This window comes from Pleurodeles waltl, chromosome 8 (assembly GCF_031143425.1).
Source record: "Pleurodeles waltl isolate 20211129_DDA chromosome 8, aPleWal1.hap1.20221129, whole genome shotgun sequence".
Lineage (NCBI taxonomy): Eukaryota > Metazoa > Chordata > Amphibia > Caudata > Salamandridae > Pleurodeles > Pleurodeles waltl.
In genome coordinates, this window is record NC_090447.1 from 1,110,520,224 (window position 1) to 1,110,542,907 (window position 22,684).

General features: G+C 42.5%; 1 long non-coding RNA gene across 1 annotated transcript in view; it reads right to left on the bottom strand.

Moving 5' to 3' along the window:
- Positions 1–10,646, bottom strand: part of LOC138249189 (uncharacterized) — a 102,559-nt gene extending 91,913 nt beyond the window's left edge. Inside the window, exons 1-2 of the long non-coding RNA XR_011194768.1 lie at positions 10,562–10,646; positions 9,759–9,822 (exon numbers count right to left, since the gene is read on the bottom strand). This is a non-coding gene — a long non-coding RNA (uncharacterized lncRNA). The remainder of the gene's footprint in view (positions 1–9,758; positions 9,823–10,561) is intronic.
- Between the last annotated feature and the right edge of the window lie 12,038 nt (positions 10,647–22,684).

Genomic DNA, 22,684 nt, shown 5'->3' on the forward strand with positions numbered 1-22,684 from the left:
CCTCAGTCTCATCGGCTATTAGTAATGGTACATGTGATCCTAAATTCAATCTGCCATATAACTAATATTCGTCTCCTCAGTTCTCCTCATAATTTTAATAGACCATATCAAGGCTGATTATCACCAACATCTATGTAACCTTATCTTAAAATATCATTTGAGAGTCCAGCCAAATCCCCTAAACTAAAGTGCCTAGTGCTAATATAAAAATTTTAAAATACCTTACAAACATAATACCAATGTTGCAAATTTGAATGTTCATCATTATTTCTGTTACTATCCAATCTAACCTATTTACACATCTGTATTGATAGCAATTTTTTAAAAACAATCCCCTACCAATTGCAGTGGTGTAAAGTAACAAGACTATATTCCAACTATATGTATGGATCACTGATTCTTAATGAACATAGTAGGACCCAATCTTTTGTTTCTATTCATAAGTGCACATATAATTCAGCATCAAGATTGTGTCCCCAAGGATTCTCTGAACCAAGAGATAAAATCATTTTTGATTCCATTTGTCTCAGCTCCAATGTTCTATCACCCATTCTGGGACCTATTCTAATCAATCTAATACCATAAAACATCAAAGAACTGCAGTCTCCTCCATGTATGTCCCAAAAATGTTTGGCCAGGGGATACGTTCTATCTTGATTTCTAATGGCTCTGAGATGTTGCAAGAACCTGATTTTTTATTTGTGAATGGTGCTTCCTACATATTTTTTCTGGCAGCCACATTCTATAACATACACTACGTTTTCGGTTTCACATGTGATGTGATCTCTGATCATACACTTTCGACCCTCAAATGTTTGAAAGCTCTGTACATTCATAGCAAATTTACAGGCCATACAATGGCCACATTTCCAAAAACCCAGGCTTTTGTTGGTTAGCCACAATGTCTTATTCGTATCCTCATTTTTGACAAACAAACTCTTAGGCAAATGATCACCTAGTAACTGAGTCTTTCGATAAGTGATTTGAGGATGTTGGCTAATTGTCTCTTTTATGTGTTCACCTTGTAGTAAGATATGCCAATTGCGTTACGTTAAGTGCTAAATGTTGATGGTTAAATTAAAAATACTGTCTAGGCAAAGGATTTTTTGCAATTGCTTCATTTTTAAAAAATTGAAAATCTTTGCTTCATGTCCATGGTTTCCTTTTCAAAACTAGCTTCATCTTAACAAATACTGCGAGCCCGCAGAAATTGACTATATGGTATACTCCATTTCAATGCCTTTGGATGCCCACTATTACCATGTAGTATGGAATCACTTCAGTCAGTTTGCTATAAACTGAAGTTTTTAATTTGTCATTTTTAACTTCAATCATGACATCCAAAAACACAACCTTATTTCTACTAAACAAGGTCTCCAATCAAATATCTAATTCATTGTTATTGAGCAGATTGATATACTCTTGTAGGGCTTCTTTCTGGCCATCTCACATGGGAAAAGGGTCATTGATGTATCTCACAAACAATACTTCATATTTCATGTAGATATTATATGCATCAGACCATGCTATTTCTTTTCCCCACCATCCCATGTAAAGGTTCACATAGGTGGGAGGAAAAAGAATCCCCCATCGCTCTACCTTGTTTTTGCAGGAAACATTCATTGTTGAAAAGAAAAGCATTGTGCATAAGACAAAATGCTAATATCGACATGTGCATTTCAGTATGTTGCAAAGATTCTATAGGCTGTGTTCTTGGAAAGTACCTACATGCCTTCATGCCATATTGATGTTTAATTGATGTATAGAGATACGAAACATCCATGGTAACCAACAGATAACTTTCTTGCCAAGGAATGTTGTGTATCTTAGATAAAAAGTCAGTGGTGTCCCATAAATATGACAACAACTCAGTTACATATGGACATAAAAAGAGATCTAAGTATCTAGAAGTATTCTGCAGAAAGAGAGTTATTCATGCTTACAATTGGCCTTCCAGGAGGATGGTGTTAATTTTTATGAATTTTGGGTTGAAAATAAATGCATGGAGTTCTTGGAAAATCAACTTTTAAATATTGATATTCTTCATATTCCAGAAGTTGATCTGTCCACCAATTATATAGCAGCTGATGGTAAATTTATTGATATTTGGCTGTGGGATTTACCTGTAACTTCTCATAATGTTCACTATTTTTCAATTGCCAGTAGGCTTCCTGAGTATAGTCGGTCAAATCCTTGATAACAATATTACCACCCTTGTCTGACGGCTTGATAACGATAGAGCGATTATGTTTGAGATAGTTCAAATCTTTCCAGTCTCTGGAAGTGAAATTTCTAGAGTTTATATTCCTTATCTGAGATTCCTTCTGGAATTTTATCGATGTCTCCCACTGTCAATTCATTAAATGTATCGATTAGATTTCCACTGTGTAACTGAGGATTAAACTTGCTAGAAGGTTTCAAAGAGCTAGCTATGTTCAAATCAGTGGTAAATCCCATCATCTTCATTTTTGTAATATCAGTACAATCACTAGCACGTATATTCTGTGAATCTATACATTGTCATCCACTAGATCCTTAATCATAACAAGATCAGAAGTATCACTTATTGTGAATCTTGAGAAAGTCTCACTCCGTAGTGCTTGATCTAATGTGGGGTCCGAGGGTTTTACTGCAAAATGTTTGATAAGACATCATTTTCATTCAAACTTGTAAATTTCAATTTCAGTTTTAGCATAATCCCAATCAATGGTTGGACAAAAACTGAGCCCTAAGTTAAGAATCCATTCTTGATTATCAGTCAAAATAGGTTTTTTTTTGGATTCAGTGGATTTTGTCACCAAACTTGGACCTAAATCTAGATTTTGTGTTTTGCATCTTTTCCCCTTGCCCGGCCTCGTTTTGTGCCTCCACGACCTAGTCCTCTGCTTCTGCCTGATTGTGGTGTTGCCATTTGCAGAAGTCGCATCTCTCCTCGACAGTCCAATTTGTTCAGTGGTGCCTCACCTGCTGAAGATCACAGATCTGAACTTATATCAGTATTGCTATAACTGGCAGCCAATTGTTTTCCATTGTTCATTTTCTCTTTAATCCTTTGAGTATCATATTTGCATGCAAAAGTATACATTTTGCCATGTTCATAATCCAATATATCTCTATTGAATGTGTGCTTTATGTGTTTTAATCTCTTCTTCTTGTTTAGTGATTTGTTCTCCCATTTTGCTTAACAACGACTGCACTTCATCCTGATTAGATACTTTTTCCAGTAATTTTATCAAAGCCTCAATGATTTTAATCTATTCATCCATGTGTCGTTTAGCTTGGGTGATAAGAGTGCCCATAAGTTTGGCGGAGCAATCTGATGTCTGTGTTCTCCACTCTTCTAATAAACCAACATCCATTTCACTCAATGAGGGCAGGATGAGAATGTGTAAACCACATAGGACCCTACCATTCTCAATATATTTAGTTCATGAAGTCATCTCCATTTATATATATATTCACTTTAAAAAAACAAAGGTTGCAGGGACGTTAATAATTAGGTTCTGAATATACTTGCACAAAACCATGAAAATTCAGCAGTTATAGTTGGAGTTATTTCAAATAACTAAAACAAACAACCTAAAGTAACTTTATCTCCTGCTCCCACCAAGCACAGTTGTTTCTTCAATAAATTGACAGCTAATGTTTCATTGATATTTTATTGCTGTTATAAAAGATGTCACCAGTGCTGTAATATCTGGGGTAATTAGCAGTGCATGGCAAGGGCTTGAGTTATAGTTACCTTTGAGTGCTAGTTATAGTTCAAAGTCCATCCACTTTTACCACCATAAAAATTCTATCCACTTTTACAACTGAGCCAATCATAATGTGCCTTCCCTCAGAATCAACTGTGGTGGTTAATCCACTACACCCAAATTGGTGGATGTGGAGGGATAAAAGAATGAAACTGACCACTTTACTACTTTTCTACTTTCCTGACGTCATGAATCTGATCGTACAAGTTGTGGCTATGCTGCTGCTATAGGACCAAGACAAAAATCAACCCTGTTGTCACCGGACCTGAAGGTAAGTCACTGTTTTATCAGTCATCCTTAGACTTGCTTGTTTACATTAGCACTGGGGTTGTGCATGTTTATAAAATACTTGCAAGCAATAGTGTAATGATGTGCAATGCACAAAACAAAATAAAACACCTCAACATATCATTAACAATCACCAGTCTGGTCCCACCTGCCTGCATGCCAATGGATACATACACAAAATTGCATAGCAATCCCTAAAGTGGAATGTATCCATACAGTTGTGTGTGTAATCATTTAACACAAATTGCCATATCATAGACATAAACAGTACCCATCATTGCAAATACATAAATCAAATATATTGTAGTATTTGCACTAGACGATAAAACATGTGGGTTTACACTGAATATACAACCAATGTAACCTCTAAACTTCAGACATCTCAGCGATGTAGTAAGGTCACAAGACCCCATGGTTAGTTCAATTTCTGTTACTCATTAGATATAATTTATCACTAAAATGTCATATTCCCCGTGTAATGCATATGTTTCCATCATGTTGAAGTAAACACACATGCATTCTCCAGTCACAAAATTAGAAATATATATGCAAGAAAGTTTGGACCTAATCACACCCATTTTTTGACTGATACTGGTGGTTACTGCTAACCAGCCCCGGGGGCAGTGCTTTATTTAAAAGGTTTATGAAAATTAGGCATAATTATAATTGGCTTTGACAGCCTACCTGTAAGTTCCATTTGCATGGTTGGGCATGTAGGTTTAGGGACCCCAGTGAAGTCTGGTCCCCCATGGGTGCAGTGCTGTTGTGTCTGGTGTCATTCTAAAGTTGGGACTGCCTTGTTGGCTGCTTTTTAATTAACATTAAACCTAAAGTTGACTTTGAAATTGAAAGTACTTCCAAGTCTCAAACTACCCAATTTGTATATATACGTTACCCGCACAGTCACCCAAGGATTGGGTGCAGTGTAAATATAAGCAGAGACATTATAAAAGCTGTTTAGGAAGCCCTGGTGAGGGAAGAAGTGACAATTTTTTTTCTTCCTATTGTAGTGCATTAACCCAATAGGCTAACATTGGAAGACTTTTTTTGAAATAATACATTCTCATTTCCACTTGGAAAGAGTTACATATGTCATGTTAAATATCAAATTTTTAATTAGAATAAATCCAATGACTTGCCAATGTTAGATTAATTACAACTTTTACCGGGAACAAGTTTTAGAACTCATTCTGAAAGTTACTAAAATCAGCCCTGTAGTGCCCTTCCCTGATTTGTAATCCTCTAGCAGCCTGAGCCAAGCCCCCATAATGAGGTGTGAAGTGGTCTGGGCTGAAAGTAATGAAGCCTCTGGTAAGTGGAGAACTGCCATATCATGAGTCATGCTGGACTATGTAAAAAAGACTGCACTGGCCGCCAGCCCACCAGGCAGCACAGACCGCCACGGTCACAAGGCTGCACAAACAGGCTGCCGCTGGACACAATACGAGGTTGCACACCACCAATGTGACCATGACAGTCCAGCCACCATGTCCCAGAAGGCTGAAACAGGGACTGTAAAGGGAGACACTCACCTGCAGGCAGCCTTAAACATCTGCTACCACCATGGAACCCATCATGCATGATCTGCCACTGTTGCTGATCATTAATGGAGCACAAAATCAAAGCTGCCGTGGGTGTAACCAACTGTAAGTACACACACCTACCTGTGTCATTAACCGTAAAAACAGCTCTCTCCACTGTCGTTCACATCATATGGGGGGGATGCGCTATGGGCACTGAGTTCACAGTCACAATACACCCACATTAGGCAGGTCACTCACTCACACTGCACTGCAACACTACACAAAACAAAGGGTCACACATGGCCACACATCTCAGGCACAGGGATAGTGAAGGCAACACAACATTGCCTCACACATCACCAGCAACACACCAACATTACATATAAAAATACATCTCACAACCTCACAGGACATGGACTGTCATCACATACAACACACATATGTATGGATGTGGCATGGAACACAAACTTCACTACCACTAAACAGCCCTGCAATGGGGACACACACATCACTCACACCACAGCACAGTGGAAGGTTCAATGGCATGCACAATAGACAGAGAGGCAAATATACAAAGAGGATGATGCTAACAATAACTGCACAATAGTTATGGGGACATCAGGAGCACTCAGGGAAGGAGCCTGCGCTTGGATACATATCACTTTGCACACACCCCTTAAGCAACATCTGCACAAGATATGGCCCTACATGTGTCATAGTGACAAAGTACTAGACCAAAATGACATGCCCATCTGCACAATGTGGAAGTGCAAGTCAACAAAGCACGTACAACTGCAACTGCATGGGTGCTAGAAAGTGGATTATTGTTAAGGGCAGGTAGGTACCTACACTTATCAAGAGGTCACTAACCCCACTAGGTTCAGTTAGGTCTCAATAAATTAAGCCTATCTCAGCCCTTGGCAGCTTGGCAAGGAGCAGTTAGGCTTAACTTGGGAGACAGGTGTAAAAAGCTTTTAAAAAATACAAAGCAATAAATAAGTAGAACAAAAAACACAATAAGAATGCAACTTCAGTTTATAAAAATACATTATATTTCTATCTTTAAAATGACACTAAAACAACAAATATCTAATAAATGGAACAGGAGAAATGAATTTTTAAAGAATAAATGTTTTTTAATGCATAGAAACTAAAAGTGCCAATCTAGACATCTGGTCACACTTGACTGGGGCAAAGTCTAAATTTGAGGCCGACCGCAATGGAGCCCTGCTCATCTACAGTGAGCAGGTAGCCTCAGTCAAAGTTTTACCTTCGAACTCAGGACCTGATTGTGATTTTGGCAGAGGGGGTTAATCTGTCCCAAATGTGACGGATATCCTGCCCGCCATATTTTGAGCTCCATAGGATATAATGGACTTGTAATTCGGCGGACGGGATATTCGTCACATTTGGAACAGATTAACCCCCTTTGCCAATGTCATAATCAGGCCCTTAGTCTTTTTCTTGAAAATTTTCTTCACCGGGATGAAGTCGCAAGTCAGATTTGACCTCCCTGGAGCCCTCTTCCAATACTCGTTACAGGAGACCTCGGTGAAGAATTCCACCTTCGGACTTAGATTTTTTTTGTGATGGAAAACGTCATCTGGGCTGGACTTGAAATTGGATACAACCTCATGGAGCCCTCCTTTGATATGCTGCGTGGAAAGCCTCAATCAACTTTTTACGTTCGGCCTTTGTCACTTCCTTGGAGCTTTTTCTCTCTGACGTAAGACAACCCTCCACAGCAGGCTAATTTTGAATCAACATCATCAGATTGCCTTTCCACAAGTCCTCAGTGGATTCCAGAAAATTTGGCGCTCCGGAGCTTTTCAGCCAGATGAACCTCCAAGTCAAGTCGGCTTAACTCATGACATCGGGTCGGTCCACTTATGAAGCTTTTTCCAAAAGTTCTCCAAAGTTCAGTATTTTCTTCCAGAAGGTCGTTGAAGGTCCTTTAAGAGTCCCAACTCATCCCATGGTTCCGGATGCACTGGGTTGCACTTTGAGTGTTAGGACTTCAACTCCCATTCCTGGCTCTAACACAACACGCATTTGCAATGCAATAGGTCTCACATGTTCTTGAGTTATAGCTAGTGGCTTTGTAATTTCTGAACTGGACATTTCTCCCCACAAAAATTGGTCAACCCTGTCTCATAATTTTGTCTTTTCCTGCCATGTTTTTATGGTCACTGGCAGCTACTGACATTAGAAATCTGAACAGAAATTGGAAAATAAGGCCGGAAAAGTATTTGCTTTTTATTTTAACAGAATTAAAAGTCTTGCAAGCATTCTTGCTTCACATTTTAAATAGCAGAGCAGCCTGAAAAGAGTTATGGCCCTAATAAAGGAGATAATCAATGCCCTGTGTGCGATGTTGTGAGTGCTGCCAGGGAGGGGCCCTTCCCCTCGAGATGCAATGCAAGGCTAAGCAAGTTTCACATCATTGCTTCTAGGTTTAGCTACATTCTACCACAAAGGGCATATTGTGGCTTTTGTGAGCAGAGAACTAAACAACTGGGTGCTTCTTTTGTGAAATAATCTTATTTTAAGGGCCCGAGGTTAACGAGGACACCACTGGAATAGAGCCAAATCAAATGCCAGTGACATGGGAGGAACAGAAAGCTGCAATAAAACGCAGACAGCTACCAGCCTAAAACACCCACAGTGAAAGGGGAGCACCAAAAAAATGAGAAAAATGGTATGTCACTGCAACAGATAAAGAAACCAAAGTGGGATAATACAGTAGTTGGTCACTGCTCTGAAACAGAAAAAAAAGGGAGAAAACATTGTAGCCTGATTATAAATGTCCTATTCCACAAATAGAGTGCCATGTTCATACATGTGAGGAAATCATCCCATCAACAAAGGTAGACCATGCATGAAACTGCAGCTCCCAAATGTATAATACAGAGAAAGGGACACATTCGGACATGTATACATAATGAATGTTGGTAAAAGTGATAGCAAATACATCATGTTAATGGACATTTCCTACTTACCAATGGAAAGTAGGAATCTATAGCTGCATCCAAAGAACAATGTTAGCCCTGTTATATGTATGTTGGACATCTTCACATTACAGCTTGCATTGAGGCACCAGCACCCATCATACACTTAAGACAACTAGCCTCTGTATGCTAGTTGCCTAAATACACATTTACCCAGACACATGGTAAAAGACAGTGATCCATCACCGACTTACCTTTGGCCTGGAACATTTAGGAGTAGTGATATGTTGAGTAGAAATTACACCCACTACAACAAACAGAACTTGATTGATAGATGCACACAGCCATTGTCATACCTGCATAGCAGGTGGTTATAGAATTCCACCCTGTTATGTCCTTGGTCCCTGAGACAATAGGCAAGGCACAACACATCCAACAACAAAAAAGAGAGGGGCTAGAGTGGAGTGGGAGGTTCGGAAATGAATTCCTGGTCCTGTGTATAGTACTCCCATCAAATATGTAAAGCAAAAATGTATATACACAGTTCCACTACAAGGGTGTGAACCAATAGTTCAAAGGTTCCTGGGTGTTCAAATTATTGAAGCAAGAGCCCTCACTCACCATCTGGTGACATGCTTCATCATAGGGCTTTGCTCCTCATCAGGCCGGCACTGCAATGCCTGACGGGCCCCACAGGGGGGCTCTTTGCCGGAGATCTTTCCAATGGTAACCAGCCAGTCAAAAAGGTGTAGTGATGGAGAATTGGTATGAAAAAGAAGAGTGCTGTTAAAAATGACTAGAGGTAAAACATAATTTATTGTGATATTCAACCTCTGTCAAGATTAAAAAGAGGAGTGAGGGGAGACAATCAATTAGGGTCTAAACTCCCCATATCAAATACGAGATAAGTATCAGCAGTTGTCACTAATTCCCTAAATTTAGAGTATGGTGAAGTAGATACAGGATCCCCTGTACTACTCTTAAAGCATGGTCAACATGTTTCTTGCTTAATAGTCTTAATGATCTGTTGCGAATTATATTTAGCAGGAACCTAGAGTTATGAAAAGAAAAAACATGATTGGTAAACAGGTAGCAAACACTCAATTATGTGCAGTGAATCAACAAATCAAGGCCGCATACATGTGAAAACTCCCTTCCGTAATATGCAAAAACAACAGTGAAGGAAAAAAATATTTGCGTTTTAAAAATACACACAATGAGGCAAAATTTTCACAAGTGCTTACCCTCCTCATATTAGTGGGTGGGCCCCATCGGGGAAAGTACCAAGCTTGAGTGGTCCAATATGGTCTAAGTATAGAGATGCAAAATAAAGAACTGTTAGACTGAAAATATACATCATGTCAATACAAGGTCAGGCCAAGAACGTCCCTCTGAATAGGGAAAATATCTTTGATGCATTTAAATGGTACATCCTTAACGCTATCTTGAAAAAATTGAAAGGTGTCTAAATAAAACAGGTTATTTTTAGTATCTATCAGGTATATACCCTACTGGTGAAATCTATCACGGAACACTCCCTTCTTGGCAGAGAAAATAAACATGTCTGTATAGTGTATGAACAGAGATGACAAAAATCACTTGATCTGATCAGGTAAGCATAAATAACACTGGTCTAGGCTCTCCTACAGGGAAGTGTCAGAAATCCAAGAACCAACAATTTGTAAAGGCTCGATAAACGTGTACGTATTCTAGGTACTAGAATGCTTCAACAAGATGATCGGCACAGGTGTTAAACCTCGGCGTGACCTAATGCCGAGGTTTTAAAGAAATAGAACTCCATCTCTCATACAAATGTAAATAATCATGTGGGTACGAAGTGCATCTAAATATAGACGTCGGGACCATAGTACGCGGTCCTGGAAGCTGGCATGTGGATAATCCCCCCCTGGAATCCATGCCGGCTTGAATAAATATAACGGGCTGCATAAACCGGGGAGCCGGTACAACTAAGGCGGGGGTATCCAAAAGTTGTAAAAGTGCTGTAAGTGAAAAGGTACAAAATAGAAGACAGGAAACATGCACTTACTTGGAATTAACCACGATTAGCGGTTACTCCTACTTTGGCTTGGAGCTCCCGGAATACTGGGGCTCGGGTTGAAGGTGGAGCTTTTGAGAGAAGGGAAAAGCATAGAGAAAGAAAAAGGACTATTGTGTCTCTGCCTTCTGAGAGGTAGTAGACACTAAAAAGGTACAACAAGCGGGGAGGGCATATTAGAAGAGGGAGACAAACCTCTGAACTTCAAAAAGATTGCAAAGCAATGTGTAGAAAAACACATTAAACCATTGTCCTGGGATCTGTGTTATTAAGTTAATGCTTAATGCAGTGCCATGGGGACCGGTAAAGATGTTAGGAAATTACCATAATCAGAAGAGACCTAGGGCCAGTGTATGAAACTTTTTTGCACACGCAAACGGTGTGAATCGCAAAAATCGGCCGTTTGCGAATGCAAAAACGTGGTCTGCGATGGTCTGCGATGCATGAAAGGCATTCGCAGACCAAAAATAAGAAATCACAAAAATTACGATTTTTTGCATTGCGACCTGGTTTTGCGGGTCGCATTTTGCGATTCGGTATTTCCAGTCGCAATTCGATGCACCAAAAAATTGCAAATTGCGATTTTTCGCATAATGGAATTTTTCACATGCAAAATACCACTAAGAGAAACCAGGTGATAACCAGGTGCAACCTATATAAAGAGGCCCAGAATGCCTCAGACTCTTTTCCACAATGGCTGCACTCTACGTAATGGCGAGGAGGATGAGGATCTTGGCAGGTTTGAGGAGAGGGAGGAGGAGACAGCAGCGCATTATACTTTTTGACCAGACTGAGGAGGAAATATTTGAGAGGCATAGGTTGAACTCAGCCATGATACTTGATCTGATGGCTGAGCTACAACCCATACTGCAGCGCATAACACATAGGACTCACAGTATCCCCACCCATGTGCAGGTATTATGCTCCCTCCACCTACTTGCCTCAGGGAGCTATCAAGGGGTCATAGCAGCAGCTGGAGGGGTCTCACAGAGTACCCTCTCTAGATTTTTCAATGCATTTATGAACACCATGCTGAGCAGGATACACCAGTACATCAGATTCCCCCACACCCCACAGGAAATACAGCAGACAAAAATAGATTTCTACCAGATAGCACAGTCCCCCCATGTCCTAGGTGCCATAGATGGGACACATGTTGCAATCTGTCCACCATCAGCCACAGAGTATGTGTACTTCAACCGTAAATACCAACATTCAATGAACATACAGGTGATATGCAATGCCTCCTACATCATAACTGATCCCGTGGTCAGGTACCCAGGGAGCACCCATGATTCATACCTCTTTCGCCATAGCGGCATTAACACAAGACTGCTAGCTGGGGAGTTTGGAGAAGGATATCTACTAGGTATTGTCCATCTGTACACTGGCGCATTGATGGCATGCTGATGTCAGATGGCTCAGTTACTCAATATACCCTCTGTCCCTTCCAGGAGCAGTGCCTACGCAGTGCGCCCCTACATGATGACGTCCTACCTAAATCCTACTACACCTGCTGAACGGAGATACAATGCAGCACACAGGGCGACCCGCAACGTGGTGGAGCGCACTTTTGGCCTGCTGAAGAGTTGCTTCCGGTGCCTCCACAAAAGTGGAGGGGTACTACAATACAGCCTAGAGACGACATGTAGAATAGTGGCTACTTGTGCAATCTTGCACAATATAGCTACCACCAGGAGCATACCTGTGGAAATATCGGAGCCAGACTCAGATGAGGATGATGATCCCATACCACCCCTACAGCCAGCAGACAGGACCAGTGCAGCAGAGGGAAGGCAAAGGCGTGCTGACATCACACACAACCATTCCAGATGTAAGTATGTAAACACAAATGCACTGACAAATGTACCTGTAGTGAGTAAATGTATTACCTTAAAGTCCAACGAATACCAACAAAAGTGAGTTAAAAAAAAATCAATAGCAGTTCGCAGTAAAGCACTATTCCTTCATAGTGTATTCATTACCCCTCTGGCCACTACAGTCACTTATTGCGGCCACGCACGCCACTCGAGTGCCCAGTTGCCTCACTGGCACCTCGATTGTCTGCCTCTGGTGTCCATTGCTGGCAGAGCTAGGCTGCTGAGGCTGGATGTGTCCTCCGTGTCCCCCAGTCCAAGCTCGCTTGGTGTGGCTGACCTGTTTCCCATGATATTGTCAATCACATTTGTGATTTGGACTAGTCCGTGAGCCACATCCCTGCTGCTGTGTGCTGCCTCCACCTGTTCAGCCACTGCACGATGTGAAATGTGGGAGGTGGAATTAGCCAGCCTAGTCACAGAGCCATAAAATCCCCCGAACATGCTCATGAAGCGCCACTCCTGCCTGCGGTGGCTCACCCTGTCATGGCGCAACTCCTGACATAGTTCCCTCACAGCAGAAGTGAGCTCCCTTGTGTCCTGCTTTGCCTGGACCTGTCCCTCATGCAGCTGTTCAATGTTTGCATTCAGGCACCCCAGCTGGCAATGCAGGCACCCCATGTTGATATTATGTTGCTGCATCTGTTTTTGTAATGCAGTGATCTTTTTATTCTGCAGGCGCTGCTGCTGCAACATAGCCGATTCCAGGCCACCAAAGAAGGAGGTTCCCTCACCTGCCTCATATGCCTGTGCACCTGCATTTGTAGCCATCCTGAGGGGTGCTGTGGTCTGCTGCGAACTGGGCTCCTGCATCTGGGTGCATCTGCCAGTTGGGGATGGTGTATGTGGGCCTTCCTGCTGCTCATCGGAGTCCTGACTGAGTTCTAGCAGCTGCAGTGCCCTGGCCCTGCTTCGGAGTGGCGCAATGTTCAGAGACCCACTTGTATTGCAGTCTGAAGCAGGATGGGTGTCAGTCTCCCCTAAACTGGCACATGCTGTGGCTGCTGGGCCTGGCCCACCTGCAACAACAATATGCAGCATATCAGTTATGTTTGTTACAATTATGGTCACACAATGGTAATAAAGGTACAGGTACTTCTCTTCACTGTATTGTGGGTGTTGTGTTCTTCTGGGTGTCGCTCTACTTAATTACATTGTATGTGCTAATTTCAGCTCTGGGTTGTGGACTGCCACTCCCATAATGCATTGTTGTGCTGCTTCTAAGATGTGGAATGGACTACTTCTCGCAATGTTTTACATTACTTGCTAATTCCTAAGGGCCTTTTGTGCATACACATATGGGGTTACAATTCAATATTGCACTTACCTTTGCTGGTACTTGGTGTGCCGGAGGTGTTAATCTCAGTGACCCCACTGACTGCTTCAGGGAGGAGTGTGGACTCCACTAGGTCCTCTATCGGGGTGGAGGGTGACTCTGTGGGTGGGCCGCCTCCTGTGCTCCTGGCCTCCTGCAGTCGTCTTGCCACCCTCTCCTTGGCACTGGACCGTATGTCGTACCACCTCTTCTTAATTTCTTCTACCGAGCGCTGTGCCACTCCAACAGTGCAGATCTTTGTTTGTATGTCTGCCCAGAGTCTCCTTTTCTCACTCTCAGGCACCTGGAGTGAGCTTTTGCCAAAAAGCCGGTCATGGCTCCTGACCACCTCCTCTGTCAGCACCTCCAGCTCTTGCTCGCTAAATTTAAGCTTACACTTTCTTTCTCCCTTCTCCTTTCCTTGGGCAGAGGTGTCCATGTTTGTTCTGGTGTGCTGCCTCCTTCAGAGTGTTGCTCAGTGTGGCTGGGCTGACTCTCTCTGAGTGCTGGTTTGGGTGTGGCACCTGAAACTGCCTGGGATGACCCACTTCCTGCTTGTGATGTCATCAGGCTCCTCCAGGTGTGCTTTCGCGCAATTTCTCGCAATTTGCGATTTTCAATTACCGAATCGCAATTTGTAAAAATGCAAATTGTGATTCGGTAAATGGGCCTCACAAACCACAAATAGCGATTTTTAAGAAATCGCTAATTCAGAATCGCAATTATGATACATGGCCTATTGCGACTTGGAAATATTGATTTGCTTAAAAATCGTTATTTGCGATTCGCAAAGCCATTTCTTCATACATCTGGCCCCTAGTTCTTGTAATTTTGCAATCAGGATAATCGAATTGATCAGAGAGCCGGAAAAAGGGGGTACTCCTATCGATGAATGAAACTGTTCCAAGGTATATCATCATTAAGACCTAATTGGTGTGTCTTCAATCTAAAAACCAAATGTTGTTCCTTCTCAAATAACCGAGTGGTACTGTCCCTGGTATCCTTAACTGTTTCCAGAATAACCCATCTCAGGTCATTGTGTGTGTGATTCTTTTCAATGTAATGGTTTGTCATTTTTGTGGCTGACCTATGATACCTGATAGTGCTATGGTGTTCATTCATGCATGTTTTGACCACTCTGGTAGTCGTGCCTATGTATCGTAAGTCACAGGGACACGTAATCATGTATATACAATTCTTAGTACTGCAGTTAGTATGTCTTATTAACTGCCATTTCCTTTGTTCACCCAAATCCAATTCTTGAGTGCTGGTGGTGAGCTGGCAAACATTACATCCACCACAAGGGTGGTGCCCCCTAACACCCAGCCAATTCTCAGTAATGGAAGCAGCAAGTTGGCCACAAGGTCTCGGTCTAGTATGTACCACGAGATCCTTAATGTTCTGGGTTTGTTTAGAAGCAAAAAGGGGGTGTTCTAGAGATTCCCCAGAGCTATTAAGAATAGGCCAATGTCTCTGAATGATCTTCTTAATACGATTACTCAACGGAGTAAAAGTGGTCACGCATGTCATTCTAGACTGTCAGTCACGCGTCGTATTGGTTAACAAAGTATCTCTAGGAATGTTACTATCTCGCTTTTTAGCCCGTTTAATGATGGACTTGGGGTAGTTGTGTTCCTTCAGCTTACCACATAAAACATCTGCTTGTGCATTAAAGTCAGCTAGCTCTGAGCAGTTACGTCTAATTCTCAAAAATTGGCCAAAAGGAAGGTTACTTCGTAAGGCCTTAGGGTGGTGGCTGTCATATAGAAGAAGACTGTTCCTATCAGTAGGTTTGTGAAACACGGAGGAGTGTAAAACTCCGTCCAGCAATGTGATACGTAGGTCAAAGAAGGACACTTTGGGCCTGATTACAACTTTGGAGAAGGGTGTTAATCCGTCCCAAATGTGACGGATATACCACCTGCTGTATTACGAATCCATTATATCCTATGGAACTCGTAATACGGTGGGCAGGATATCTGTCACATTTGGGACGGATTAACACCCTCCTCTAAAGTTGTAATCAGGCCCTTTGTTAGAAAAGATAGCGCTAAAATGCAGGTGAATATCCAAAGTATTGATCCACTGCGTAAAGGCTTGTGCCTGTTCTATATCGTCCTTCCATACTACCAAAATATCATCTATGTAGCGCCGCTATAGTCTGATTTTGGAGAAAAAGGGTTGGGTTGGAGTCAATATATGCCGTAGTTCAAAAGAGTACATATATAAGCAGGCTAGTCTAGGCGCAAAAGTGCTTCCCATAGAAGTACCTTATTTTTGGTGGTAGAATTGATCTTCAAATTGGAAAAAATTCTCTTTGAGAGTCATACTAGCACACTGCATAATGAAGCTGATAGGGGTGTTGTAAGTCCAGGTGGTTGACTGGAATATATCTTGTGTATAGTGCTTCGACATCGAGGCATATCAACATGTCGGTGGTGTCGTTGTTGTTAATGTCTTCTAGTAAGTTCGAAGTATCTTTAGTGTCTTTCAAAAAAGTAGAAGTCTCTTGAACAATGGGCTGGAAAATGAAATCACAAAATTTGGACAAAGGTTCCAGAATGGATCCTATCCCTGATACGATGTGGCGGCCAGGTGATGGGTTGCATTTATGGATCTTCGGAAGACTGTAGAAATAGGGTACTTTGGGGTTACTAGTGTCCAAAAACTCTGCTTCTTGTTGAGTGATCCAACCAGCTAGTTCCACTTCAATAATCATCCCACGAATTGTACGTTGTAAGTGTGCAGTGGGTTCAGTAGATATGGGTTCATTGTATCTGCTGTCACTAAGCAACCTGAGACATTCTTGTCTGTAGAATGTAGTGTCAAGCACAACAATCGCGCCCCCTTTGTCCGCAAGTTTGATTGTAATGTCCGGGTTGTCAGACAGAGAATGGATAGCTGCCCTTTCCATTTTTGATGTATTCTGAAAGGGATGCGGAGGTCTTAATTGTAGGACTTCATGGCGTACCACCTTTTCGAAGGTAAGTACTTCTATCGGGACCGAAGTGGATGGGGGCATGAAGGTGGACTGATTCCTCAAGTTAGTGTCACACCTTAGATCAGGTAGAGGGCGGTCTTTGAAAAAGAAGTGTAACCCGACCATCCGGAATAAGTCTGTGACTTCGCATTTCAATCGGAATTGGTCTTCCTTGGGGGTTGGTACAAAACCCAAACCTTTCTCAAGGACTGAGAGTTCAGATGGAGACAGGAGAGTACCTGATAGATTAACAACTAAGGTTTCTTTTGTGGTATCACACTCCGGCTCCTGGTTATCATTTGTGGGTATTCTTGTACCCAAAGGCACAACACATAACATGGCTAAACAATCACTCATCTACTGTGTGACACATGGCTCATCTCTAATTGTCAGGGGGAGCTGTCAGAACCTGACTCAATCACTTGTCAATGGGAGAAGTAGGGATATGCCCTGTCTCACTGTCTTGTGGCTACTGTGCTACCCTCAAACACCCATCAAGCTCTGGATAGGCCACCACCAGAATGTGGTACATTGGGACATTGGGGGGGACATGGTCTGACAGGCACCTGTTTCACGTAGAGAGGACAGCCCCAGCTGGGCCAGCACGATCTTCCAGGCCCAGTGTCTCAGGTCCATCGACCATTTCCTGCAGTGGGCGCTCCTCCAGCTGTGGACCCCCAGAGTCCTCAACTTCTCGCCAATGGCTCTCCATATTCCCTACTTTTGATGGGCATTGACCTGCATGGATGCACAAGACAAATCAAGAGATCATGTTCACAAGCCTCATCACAAATAGTTGAGTCAGGTACATGTCAGTTACATCAGGCTAGAACTTTCCTGTTTGTCAAGTGTGACACATACAAGCCAATAAGTACAGAGCCATGACTACAGATATAAATTTCCCAATCTGCAGAACAACCAAACCCACCACCCTACTCAGGCCCTACAATGAATAAGCAAGCTTACTGACATCATGCGGGCCATCTAGCAACATGACAGAGATGTGAACCACTATGAGACACATTGCACAACTGTGGCTTCTGAAGGATAAACTCCTTTGGCATTCATAGACCATCACATTCACACTATGTGAGAATGAATCTCTGCATACTGTACTGCCAGAGTACAAACTCAAACATCACACATGGGTAAAAATGAATCGACTGGCATGGTTGGTACAGAAAGTGTCTACCCTGTCCATGGGTGGACATGTGGCCTAACAAATGCAGACTCATGCCACTTCAGGGGGCGGGGTTCTGTGGTATTTACCTCGAGCACAGAACATGTTTTGGACATGTGTGTCCATCCTAGAGAGATGGCATCCAAAAAACAAAGGCATGCATTTTCCAATTTCTGCTATATGACTAATCTACTGAGTCACATATCATGGCCTCCCAGGAATCAACACACTGTCTGCACTTTGGGAATGTAATTTATGTAATAAGCCTGCACAGGACAAATAGGACCTGTGTGAAGGTGGCAACAGGGCTGTAGGAGTAAGAAGCCTGTCATGAGTCAATTACACACATTGACAATGATGCTAAGGCAAATGTAGACAAGATCAGAAACTTACCTGCGGATCCATCTCCAAACTATTTTAAAAAATGAGGCATTTTGGGCAGGATATTACATCAGAGTGACATATTGCCCACATGATAGATTTTGCTGGGGTACAGTGAGTAGCCACAGTGCCACAGATGTATAGCTACAGTGACTCCACGCCATCCTAGATGCAAACTCATACTGGGAGATAAATGTGACAGGCCCTGGTCTCAGCAGGCTGAGCAGACAGAACATATGTGACATTACATTCCCACCACTTCCATGCATGACTGTACATCATGCAGCCAACAGCTAATTGGCATGTGCTGTGTGTGGCACCTGAAGAGCAGAGATTCATGATATGCCTTCAAAACAACAGTCCAGCAAGTACAGATATCTGAAGAAATCTCTGCGGCACCATACACATTGCTCACATTACTCTCAACTGACTCATGCAACATGCATATGCTGCTCACGCTGTCATGCACATACATGTTGTCTGACACATCCAAAAACCATGAGGAAAGAGATGTAAGTGAATGGCAGTAATGTCTCCTCACCTAGTTTTTCACACCCAACACAAGGATGATCTAGTTGCCCACAAAGCCAGACAACACAATGTGAATGAACTCAACATATGGTATTGGCCACCAACACCTTCACATTGACTCTTTCATTGATGCCGCACAGTCTGCACCTACAGGCACATGAGTAGTCAAACTGGCATACATGGCGACAATCTAGCCTGTGAGCAGAGAACGGATGGTGAAATACGGAGAAAACTGTGCACATGAGGTACTTACCTGCTCCTCTGGGACACCATAGAGCTGTCCATACAGGGATAGGACCTCAGTAATAAGCCTCATCAGCTCCTCTGGAGAGACGAAAGAGGCCCTATTACCTGCTGCACATGGCATGTTTCCTCCCAGAGGAGGTGCACAGCAGCTCGCTAGTGGAGGCCTTGCTGACAGCAGTGTCAGGAGTCAAGTGAGTGATTCTGCCGAACATTGCACTCACATCTGCCATGTACGCAGTTCTCACCACCAGCGGACACAGTCATTGACCCACAACAATCACTAGCAAGAACATTAGCCAATGGCAGTGTCCGCAGTGGTTGCAACCTCCTACCATCATGATGATTTCTGCCGGCTATCAAAGGCAGTTCCTAATGTTCAGTGAAGTATGATCAGTCAATAAATGTACATAAAAATATCACAATGGCACCTTTTTTTCACCTAGGACTAAGTTATTTTTTTTAATGCACTCGAAATATAGCTTTCACGGAGTGGGCAATGGGAATATGGGTTGAGAACATAATGAATAATATTGATGATATTTTCCTTGTCTGTTGATTATTTTACATTCCCTTCTGTGCTCTCAAAGTTGCAGCAGTAGTTGAACCCCAAACCATAACTACATTTGGTGATTACTTGAATGTTGCAGGTAATCTAATTAACAATAGGTCCTGATGAAAGCCATGGACTCTAAGTGTCTGTGTCAGGCTGAAACATGTCGACCTTTATTTTAGTTGTATAGGTTTCATTGCTGATTCTTATAACATCCCCTGTTTTCAATCTTACCCTTATCCTTTTTATGGACATTAATAAATAGGAATTTAGGACATGAGGTCAAGTTAACTCTCATTCTTTCCCTTACCTTCTCACTGAACTATCCTTCAGTTCATGTGGATAACGGGATAGTGAAGTGAATGGAGACCCTGTAATAACGCCACCAATTAAATCACCCCATGGTGGTAACATTCACAGTTGAGTGTAGAATGCATGGTTGAGAGTCTGTTGAGAAAAATCTCAGAGGGCCTTGAATGATATGGTATGAGGGTTCACGTCTTTTGGTTGTTAGCATACTCCTATATCATCAGAATCAGCAAACAATAGTGGACTATGTTGTCAGTTGGAGCCAGATCTGATGCCAGCTATTAGTTATTCAACCAGCATATCACCCATTGTACAAGTCATGTCAGTATTGCACTTCCTAGCCATAGGATCCTTCCAACATACAGTGGCCCAGTCAGCTGGCATGTATTGTATTGTATTGTAATAGTATTTATATGTCCAAACCTATTGTCTGTTTTTGAAGGATGTCTTGCCAGCAATATTTAAACCCCTGGACAGCTACATCCAGTTTCCCCGATGTGAGGATTTAGCCCCTGTGAAGGCTGACGTTTATGGTTTTGCATGCCTCCCACAAGTGTTGGACTTATTGATGGCACACATGTTGGCTTCATCCCACTGCATGCCAATGAACAAGTATACTGCAACAAAAAGAACTTCCATTCCATCAATGTTCAAGCATTATGTTTGGTGGATCTGTACATTTCACAGGCCTGTGCTCATTATCCGGGTTCAGTCCATGATTCCTTCATTATGCATAGCAGCACTATTCCCCAGCTGATGTCACAACTGTACCCAGAGAGTCCCATCTGTTCTGGTTCTGTGTGTGCAATATCTGGTGCCACAATTTTGATAAGAGGTAATCACTGTTGCACATATGTCCCATACCTTCACAGGACACTCTGCATGCCCAAACTGTCCTTGGTTGTTGATGTCAATAAGGAATCCAACTATGCCAGGGGAAGTCCACTTCAATGAGTCCCATATAAGAACAAGGCTGGTAGTAGATCATGCTATCGGGCTCCTGAAGGCCAGATGTAGGTGACTGGACCAGACAGGTGGCGCCCTCCCCTACTCACCCGGAAAAGTGTGTCACATCACTGTGGGATGCTGCATGTTCCACAACATTTCCCTGCAGAGGAATATCCTGTGCATCCCAGAAGAGGGGCAGTCTGCAGTGCCACTGGGTGAGACTCCTCAGATGCCAAGTAAGGATGACAGTGGTTAAGAGGAAGAAGCAACTTGTGGGAAGATCTCATCAATAGCTACTTTTCTTGAGTGTAAGCATGCCACGAGACATAATGACTGTAAAGGTACGAAGAACTGTAATTGTTTGACTGTGTGGAGTAGAGTGTTTTGGCAAGTACTGGGAGCTAATACTCTACAATATTCAGCCAAGGGGTGCTTGAAGTGTTAGCTTTTGCCATGTCCCAACCTTGATGTAGCTACTGTCTCATTGCAATGTAATTTTCTTTCCAGATGCTTGCTAAATGAATTGTGTAATAGGATTTCTTTTCAAGCCTATAATCCTTGTTTTATCTTTGTACAGGTACCTTCACAATGACATCCCCATGTGGGCATTTCTGAGTTGTGACATTGGCAGGTATCTGATGCTGTTCCAACATAGGAAGTGGACTTGAATTGTTCTAGGTAATGTAGGTCACAGATTTGGGGTGTATGGGACCTGTGTCAAGAAAGCTTAAACAGTGCTTGGGTGGAAGGTCAGAAATGCACATTGTACTTGTTTATTGTGCTGCTTTGGGCCGATTGCATCATGTGTGTGATCATGTGGGCATGAAATATGTTGTAATCAAGTGCAAGCATGGCATTTACCCTTCCAATAGGCTAAACACTATTCTTTTATGACCTGTATGGAGTGTAGCTATGTTCCATCATTGCAGGCCACAGTGCCTAAGTGACAACACTGACATATGTTTATGTCATACCACAAGATGCAAAGTCTTGCATCATGATGGACCTGTGATCAAGGCCTTGATCTGTACCTTGGTTTATGTGATGTTGAATTCATTTGGTTCGGTATGTGATGTGGCTCACACAAGCTAGTAACACCATTCACTTTTCTATTAGACTATTCTATAGCATAGTGTCTGACAGGGTCCTTCCTTCTGTAGTCTGGGGGGCTATACATTTTATTATGTACCTTGATACAAAATGAGTCAGCCATTCTTGGCTCTGACAGTCCAGACATATAACCAGCCTATGTGCTGTACAGTGAAATAAAATGTTTGGTGTGATCCAACACTTGTAGTAATTTGTCTGTGTGTGTTGTTAGTAATCCTTAGCAGGTCACTGTACCTGGAACATATCCCTCCTTGCATTAGTACCTTGTTTCTACCTCATTTGCTTCACATGGTCTTTCATCTCAACATAGTAAAGTGTGGAACAGAATCAAGCAGACAATTAATTTGTGATTTGTGTGCTTTAAAATTGAATTGGGACATAGTTGAAAAGAACAGTAAAAGGTTCAGTCATGGTGGATGAAATCATTGGAGTAGATGCCACACAATTGTGAGACCAAAGTCCAGTGTACGCCTCCCATTAGGGAATGGAAGGTGGTTGAAAAACATCAACAGAGTGGATATGTGGCACATAAAGGAGGCTCTTTAGGAAGAGGTCACTTGCTGGCAATGGTGGGTGTCTTGCCATCCCCCCCTTCTGGAGTCTTTGCTGGACATCCACGCTTGCTTGGTGGGGGGGGGGGGTCTTCAGCTACAGAGGCAGGGGTGTCTGAGGCAGGTTCTTCCCCTA